This window comes from Heterocephalus glaber, unplaced genomic scaffold (genome assembly GCF_053883595.1).
Source record: "Heterocephalus glaber isolate CG9 unplaced genomic scaffold, H.glaber_assembly_v1.0 deba00001569, whole genome shotgun sequence".
Taxonomy (NCBI): Eukaryota; Metazoa; Chordata; class Mammalia; order Rodentia; family Bathyergidae; genus Heterocephalus; species Heterocephalus glaber.
The window spans coordinates 2,363,095-2,371,975 of NW_028258354.1; positions in this window are offsets into that span (position 1 = coordinate 2,363,095).

Consider the following 8,881-nt stretch of genomic DNA (forward strand, 5'->3'; position numbering starts at 1 on the left):
AAAAACTAAAATAAAAATAATTTTCAGAATATACATAATGAGCTGAAACTACACAAAAAAGAAGAATAAACACAGGAATCAAGATGGTGTCTATCTTGGTTTCGGAGAAAGGGATGGTATGGGACATGTACATGTGAATTTATGTAATTTTCAAGCTTCTAGTTTTTCTATTGAGTTGATGGTCAATGATATTTAGTCATTATTAAGAATAAACATGGCCCAGGGATGTAGCTCGCTGGAGCCACACCTGCCTGGCAGGTGCAAGGTCCTGAGTTTGATTCCTGTACTGGAAAAAATATAAACATGGCTGGGAGTGTGGCTCAGTGGTAAAGCATGCACAGGGCCCTGGGTTCAAGTCCAGGACTGAAAAATAAATAAATAAATGGAGAAATACATCCCTAACATATGCCAGTGCAGAGAGGATATCATGAACAAACAAATATTCTGTATGATCCAAATTCATAAAGAACAGCAGTGATACGGCAGGGTGTGGTGGCACATATCTATAATCCTAGCACTTGGGAGGCTGACGCAGGAGGATTGCTGCAAGTTCGAAGCCAGTCTGAACTACATTATAGCTAGATCCTGTCTCAAAAAAAAAATTATAGCAGTGATAATAACAATCCTGGCTTTACTGCTTTTCTTTTTCTTTCTTTCTTTTTTTTTTCTCTTTGTACAGAGATTGAACCCCGGGTCTTTTCACTGAGGTACCTCCCCAGCCCTTTTTTAATTTATTTTGGTACTGGGGATCGAACTCAGGACCTTGCGCTTGCGAGGCAGGCATGGTGCCACTGTGCTAAAATCCTGGCTCTAAAATTTTTTGAGACAGTCTCACTAAGTTGCCCAGGCTGAGCTTGAACTCACATTCTTCCTACCTCAGCCTTCTAGGATCCTGGGATTGCAGGTATGTACCCCAGCATTGGGTACTTGTGTTACTACCTTCTAGGTGGGCAAGTTATTCCCACTAGATATAAGCTCCAGGAGAGCAGGGGCCAAATCTGATCTGTTCACCATTGCAAACCTGATGCTCGACATACAGAAGGCAGAAAATGACTATTTTTGTTTGTTTGGTTTTTGAGACAGGGTCTTGAACTCCCAGGAATCCTCATGCCTCAGCCTCCCAAGTGCTGGGATTACAGGTATGTGCCCCCATGCCTGGGCTGTTGAATCAATTTAATGTTAGTTCTCAGGGCCTCAGTTTCCTCTGGATCTAAATAAGATAATGTAGGTAAAGAACCTAGTACAGTATAGTACATTGTACAGAGTAAAGTGCTTAATAAACAAGAGCCATTTGATGAGGGTTTTATTAACAGGAAGGGGCTATCTCCAGCATCTTTCAAATCTAATTGGAGATGAACTCTCAAAGGCGTACTTGAATTTGCATATATTTACATATATTAGCATGATCATTGTTTTCTATTAGCCTAGTCTTTTTATTGTTGTTTGTTTGTATTTTGGTACCAGGGATTTAACAACATCCCCAACCCAGCCTAGTCTTTTTAAATGAACAAAAGGTGGGGAGAGCACTTACTTCTAATCCTAGCTACTCCTGGAGGCTGAGACAGGAGAATTCCAAGTTTGAGGCCAGCCTGGGCAACTCAGTGAGAACTTGTCTCAAAATAAAATACAAGGGCTGAAGAGTACCTCAATGGTAGAATGCTTGCTCATCATGCTTGAGGCTCTGGGTTCCATTTCCAGTACTGCACACACAAAACAAAATAAACTGTGTCTCCCTTGAGAAATGGAACCCAGCACTCCAGCCAGAGCTCCGCAGTCACTGAGAAACCCACTGCCAGCCCACACGCTTCCTGTTGTTGCTGGAAGCCACAGTAAACATGAGTACCAGCAGGAAAGGGGAGAAAAACTCCATGCCCAAAGCCTAGGACCACAGCTACCAAGACCAACAGCGAGAGGACACAAAACACCCTTCCCATTGCCTCTTGGGCTCCACCACCCACCCATGCTAGGGTTTGAATGTAGGTAGTGCTCTCTAAGGGTCATGTGTTAAAGGTGCGGTTCCCAGGTTGGTGCTAATGGGAGGTTGTAGGACCTTTAGGAGGTGTGCCCTCATGGGAGGCGTTTAGGTCATTGAGGGTGTGCCCATGAAGGAGACCTTGTCTCCTCCTCTTCCTTTCTTGTTCTGCTTCCTGGCTCAGGAGATGTGCAGTTGGCTCCACTACATATTCCCGCCATGACATGCTGTCCTCTCCAGAGACCCGAAGCAATGGGATCACTTGATCTTGGACTGAAAACTCCAGAATTGTGAGCCAAAATAAATTTTCATCTTTGTAAGTTAATTGCCTCAGGTATTTCTGAAATAATGATGGATAGCTAACTAGTACATCCCACCTCGGGAGCTCTGAGCAAAGGATCTGCCATAAATCACCCAAATTCCCAAGCTGCTTCATTTAACATGTTGGCCTATTTGCTTTGTACTGGATGTACCTTAATGAGAAGATTCATGGAGCAGCAGTCCTCCCTGCTTTGCTCATTCCTTCAAGTCCTGTCAGGCCACTGCCCTCATTATTTGCCCAATGTTGCTCTACCCAGCGAAAGGATTGAATCTGGGTGGCAGCTGGGTGAGCAGCTGCCTAGGGTAGTGTCAGATAGAAGAGGACTAAGGCCAGGACAGCACCTATGCCCTGGGCCAGGTCCTGGAGAAGGTCAAGTTGGCAGGAACAGAGCAGTGCTGGAGTCAGAGCTGGATTTGTCAGTGTCTTACTGTCCTCCCCAAATGCCTGTGCCAGGCTCACCACCATCAGCCTTCCTTCCAGAGGTGGCTGCCGGTGGGAGGGGCTGTGCCTGCCATGGTGCTCCCAATGGGGCATGAAGCCCCAGAATCTGCAAAGATCAGCATCTCGAGTGCCCAAGCCTTCAACCAGCACCTCTCTCTAAACCACTGGTATTGCGGCTCCTGGGGAAGAAGGAAAAGGGAGAAAGCAAGATTAAGCTATTTGTCTACACTGGCAGCTTCTGGCCCACTCTTCTTCCGACTGGTTTCCTGTTGTTCTCCCCCTTTTCCTTTCTCCTTCACCTTTTCAAAACTCAACCTGGTTGGGTGTGGTGGTGCAGCCCTGTAATCCCAGCACTTGGGAGGCTGGGGAAGAGGATTCCTGTGAGTTCGAGGCCAGCCTGGGCTACATAGTTCAAGACCCGCCTGTACTACATAGCAAGAGTCTGTCTCAAAAAACCAAACCAACACAAAAAAACCAATAACAAAAAACAACCAACCAGACCTCAGCCTATTAATTGTGCATCTCTTGACCCTCAAGTATCTGATCAAGCAACCCACAAGGAAGGACTGAAAGAGAAGATAAGAGCATAGTCAGAAAATAAGAACCACTTGGTTGGACTGAGTTTTAGAAGTGAAGAAAAAGGGAGGCAGGGCATGGTGGTGCTCACCTGTAATCCCAGCACTTGGGAGGCAGAGGCAGGAGGATCCCTGTGAGTTCGAGGCCAGCCTGGGCTATGTAGTGAATTCAGGGCCAGCCTGGACTACAAAGCAAGACCCTGTCTCAAAAAACAAAACAAAAGAAGGAGGAGGAGGAGGAGGAGCAGGAGCGGCAGAGGCAGAGGCAGAGAGAGGCAGAAGCAGAAGCAGAAGCAGAAGCAGAAGCAGAAGCAGAAGCAGAAGCAGAAGAAGAAGAAGAAGAAGAAGAAGAAGAAGAAGAAGAAGAAGAAGAAGAAGAAGAAGAAGAAGGAGAAGAGGCAGAAGAAGAAGGAGGAGGAGGAGGAGGAAGAGGAGGAGGAGGAGGAGAGGTCTTGGTTTTCCATATAAAGATGCAATCAATAGAGAGATGATGATGATTTCTCCTCTTCTCAGGAAATTTGCCAGCGGGGTCCAGAGTATCTGTTGTATACTGAGTTTGAAGACTACATTTCTAGGTCTAGGTGAGTGGAATGGGGTGGTGAGAAACGAGTGTTTCAGATGCCTCCCATGGAGAAGAGGGAGCCAGAGAGAGGAGAGGTGTCCCTGTCAGAGGAGGGACACCCTTGTCTCCTTCCTTCAGCCAGTGGAGAGCAGCCTCCTTCACCACCTCCACTCCAACCCCAATGAGAGCGCCCCCCGAGCTCCGGCCGCAAACACTTGTATTCACCCTCATGCCTAGGCACCCACTCTTCCCAGCCTTGGCTCTTCTCTCTCCTACCAAGCTTTCTTCCTCTTTAACCCTTTGGCCACAGACTCCCTGGGCAAAGGGCAGTGATGGCAGAGACTCATTCTCCCACTCTCTAAACATGGAGTTGGGGTTCAAGAACTAGAGAGGAGGGCTGGGGATGCAGCTCAGTGGTTTCAACACCTTTTGTGCAAGCACAAGGACCTGAGTTCCATCCCTGGTACCAAAAAAAAGAAAAGAAAGAAAGAAAAAGAACTAGAGAGGAAAGAGGAAAACTGATGTGAGGATCTGGAAGACAACGGGAGGAGTTTGAGAGACAAGATAAGGACATCCTCATACTTCACATAAAACAGCAAACCATAGGGGCCGGGGGTTTAGCTCAGTGGTTCCGGCACCTGCCTCTCAAGCGCAAGGTCCTGAGTTCAATCCCCGGTACCAAAAACAACAAAAAAACAGCAAACCAGTGAGACACCACCAGTGCTGGCCAGTAACCAGACCATCAGACCCTGCAAAGGAATATGCCTTTGGGGAATTCCTGGGATCCAACACTCTTGGGATCACCCAGGAAACACCCAATTCATTATCTTCTTCTTTTTTTCTGGCTGTCTTGTTCTCCCTTTTTGCTACCACTCTACATTATTCTTGTATTTAGGATTCTTTTTAGGGGTTGTAAAAAAACTTTAGCTGTAGATTCTCACTCTTTTTTCCTGGCATACAATCATCTTTTTAACATTTTTTGTTTTTGTTTTCCAATAGGAACTATGAAAGTGGAGAAAGGATTTCCAAAGTAAAAACTTGAGTGATTACAAAGTTATCAGAAGTCTTAATGTTTTGTAGTAGGAGTCATCTTGGAGTCTAATCTGTCTCAACACTTAAAACTGAGTTATAAGGGGTCGGGGTTTTAGCTCAGTGGTTACGCCGCCTGTCTCAAAAGCGCAAGGTCCCGAGTTTGATCCCCAGTACCAAAGAAACAAAATAAAACTGAGTTATAGCCTACTGACTATAATGATCAACCCTGCAAACTCTGAATATTCCTGGGCCAGTAATCTTAAGTTTTCTCCCCTATTTGTTAAAGATAGTCCCATTTCTCGTTTCCATATGGAAATCCATAATGATGAGGAGGAAGTGGGTTTTTATAATTCAGAGGTCTGCAGGCAGAGCTATTTGTTCTTCAGTCCTCCACAGTGGGTTCCATGGATTATCATCGCTACCTCTGAGGTGGTCCAAGACTGACTCACCACCTTTCTCCAGCTACTTCTTAGCCAACCCATATCACCAGACCCTAAAAAAGTAAACCAGGTTCAAATTCCATAAAAATATCTACCTTGCTGAAGCTGGGAACACCTGTAATTACAGCACTTGGGAGGTTGAGACAGGAGGATCACCATGAATTTGAGATCAGCCTGGACTACACAGTGAACTCAAGACCAGCCTGAACTACATAGTGAGACATTGTCTCAAACAAAACAAAGCAAAATCCTACCTTGCTGAACTTGCAGGGTTGAATGAAGAACAAATGAGATATGTCTCAGGAATATACACATGTTAAATTAGCTGTCTTAAAGTAAAAATGAATTGTTTTATAAATTAACCACATATAAAGATAATTTATTATGACAATGTGCTGAACATGTTCACTAGGGATTTCAACATTTGTGAGTAGAGATGGTGCTCAGAGACTAGGTGACCATCCGTCTTTGCTTCCACCATGTAGAATCTCTGTCCCAGCCCCATACTCAGAATGCCAGGTCAGTGTGTAACCCAGCTCCCATTGTGTAGGACAAAGGCCCCAACACAGCACAAGCCAGCCCAGCAGCCCCTTTGGCTAGCTCCTGAGGCCCCCCCTTCTCTCTCTCTTTCTCTGGTTATGCTTTGCTGGCTGCTGACTCCTGGCAAAGTCCAGAACAATCACCAAGCTCTGAGAGCACCATCCCTCTCCTATCCATAGATGAGGGCTCCAGTCAGCACTTGGATCAGGCCAGGGCCCTCACATGTTGGAAATGGGGTAATCCAAGAATAGAGTAATCAAAGCATTGGCCTGACCTATTTTTGCCTCCTTTCCCCTTTCTTTTTCAGAGAGTCAGATACAACTTTTTTTGCAGACCAATGCTTACTAAGGTTGGGTCCTGCTCTAAACATTTTATGTCTCATCTTGAGTCTCATCTGTCTCAACCCTTAACACTAGGTTTGTGCCTTCAGTTTATTCCCTACTTACTGTAATTCTACACCCTCTCCTTGGATGATCTCAACTACATCTACCTGTCTGGATTTTTTTTGTGTGAGTGTGTGCTATAGATCAAAGCCAGGGGAACATTACCACCAACCTACTTCCCCAACCCTATTTATTTATTTATTTATTTATTTTTGGTATGGGGATTGAATTCAGGACCTTGTGATTGCAAGGCAGGCGCGGCACCACTGAGCTAAATCCCCAGCCCTTTATTTTTTACTTTGCTAAGTTACCCAAGCTGTCCTCAAACTTGCAATCATCCTGTCTCATCCTCGTGAGTATGAAGGATTACAGAGGTGCATCACCCCACCAGGATGTCTTGAAATTTAAATCCATGTACCTATAGAACATTTACACCTGGTGGTTCCACAAATACCTCAAATTCACCCTATGAAAAACTTAACTGTCTTCCTCCCATCCCGACACACTTCTGTTGTATCCCCTCATTCATAGAAACCTATGAATCAGCTTTGCCTCTTCCTCATCCTCTTGTTCCCATCTAATCAGTCCCCTCTCCCTTTATACTCAAGTTGCCACTAATCTTATATCTTAGATAGCTGAGCCCACACTATGTCTCATATGAGAAGTCTAGTGGCCTCCGATCCTGTTCGTCTCCCTAGTCTCATCTCTTCCAATTCACTCTTCATGTTGCTGCCAGGTTTACCTCACTATTAGGACCTGTAATTTGTCATTTCCCTGTGTTCCTTTCAACAGTTCATAAATGCCTGAAAGACAAGTTTAAACTCCCCATCATGGCACACATGGCCCTTTAGTGCTCTTCTCATTTCACCAACATGAAACTTTGGCGAAACTGTGTTCCTTGTTCACATGCTCAATTTTGTTTCATAACCCAGGGCTTTAGCCTAAGTGGTTCCCTCTACCTCAAATGTCCTACCCAATCTCGTGTGTCAAGCAATTCTATCACTTCCTAATTAGGACATAACCAAATGTTAAGAATAATTACTTGTTAACAGTGAGGAGAATAAATCATCTGAATGATGAAGCTATGTTTATTAGATAAGTGGCCAGTCTATAGAAGTAAAATAATACAAGAGATGACAGGTGAAGCTATTCTTGAATGGGAGACGAAGTAACAGAGGTATGTGTGTCTTAAGTGGCGATGTGAGGGACTGTTTCAGTTTTCAGGCCAGGATGAACAGCAGGAGAAATCCTACAGAAATATAATCCTGGAATTTTTCTGTTGTTACTACCAAAATGCAAAATACTGACAGAGAAAGACTTTTCTGAAGGAAATCTTTCCTCCAGTACTTCACTCCTAGGCTTAAAAGGGAACAAACCAACAAGGCATGTGGCACATTCCTGCAATCCCAGCATTCTGGAAAGCTGAGGCAGGATTGCTAGTGCAAGCCCAGCCTGGGCAATTTAGTGATTTGGGATTCCTGTCTCAAACTAAAAGTAAAGGGCTAGAGATGTAGGTCCTGTGTTAATCCCCAGTACCAAAAAAAAGGCAAAAAATTTCTCACTTTTCACATTTAAGTGGCTGAAAAGGTTGGGCCAGACTGACACCTGGTGGAAAGAACTGCTGTACTCCAACGATGTGGACACAAAAGTGGACCCTTTATACTCTAGTCATTCATATCCCTTCATCTCTGCTATGGAGAATACTGAGGCCCTGGGACACAGAGAACAAAGGACTTAATCTCCATTCTTAAGGATTTAGCTCAGTGGTTTTGCCGCCAGCCTTGGAAGCGAAAGGTCCTGAGTTCGATCCTCAGTACCAAAAAAAAAAAAAAGAATCTAAAACCTAATGGCTAAAATAAGCAGTTGCCTGTTTGTTTCCTAGGCAGCACTGAGGAAAGTGGGATACCAGCTAGAAAGCCTATTCAGCAGTCTCTGGGAGAAATAATGTAATAGGAATTAAATGACAATGAGATATGTCAGATGAGAGAGACAAAGAAGTCAGGGACTCCTCTGTAACTGGCTGGATATAGGATATAGTTTCTGGAGTCAGGGACTGGAGGAGGAAGTTTGTGTAGGAAGATGAAGTTAGTTTTGGACATACTGAATTTAAGGTAACTGGAGGACAGCAGGTATGAATGTCTGTTAGGCTGTGGAATACACATATCTGAAACATAAAGAATTAAATATGGGTAATCCCAGCACTTGGGAAGCTGAGGCAGGAAGATCTTGGAGAATCTGAGGACAGCCTGAGCTGTATAGTGAGTTCAAGGGCAGCCTGACTATATAGCAAGATTGTTTAAACAAAACAAAACAAAAACAGCCTGATACTTTCAGTTAATCATCCACTCTGAGCCCTGAAAATACAAAACCAGTATGTACATTATTTATTTATTTAGTCAGTACTTACAACTGCCCCTTACTCAGTGATTGCTATTTGGCAAGCTGTATTCTAAATTATTATTACTATTATTATTATTTTTCGATCAGAGGTCGAACCCAGGACTTCTTCGTAGCAAGGTCTATGATTGCATTATTTCAGTTTCACAAATGAGAATGTTGAGGCTCAGAAAAATTATTTGCCTAAAGCCACACACTGAAGCCAATCTAATTACTG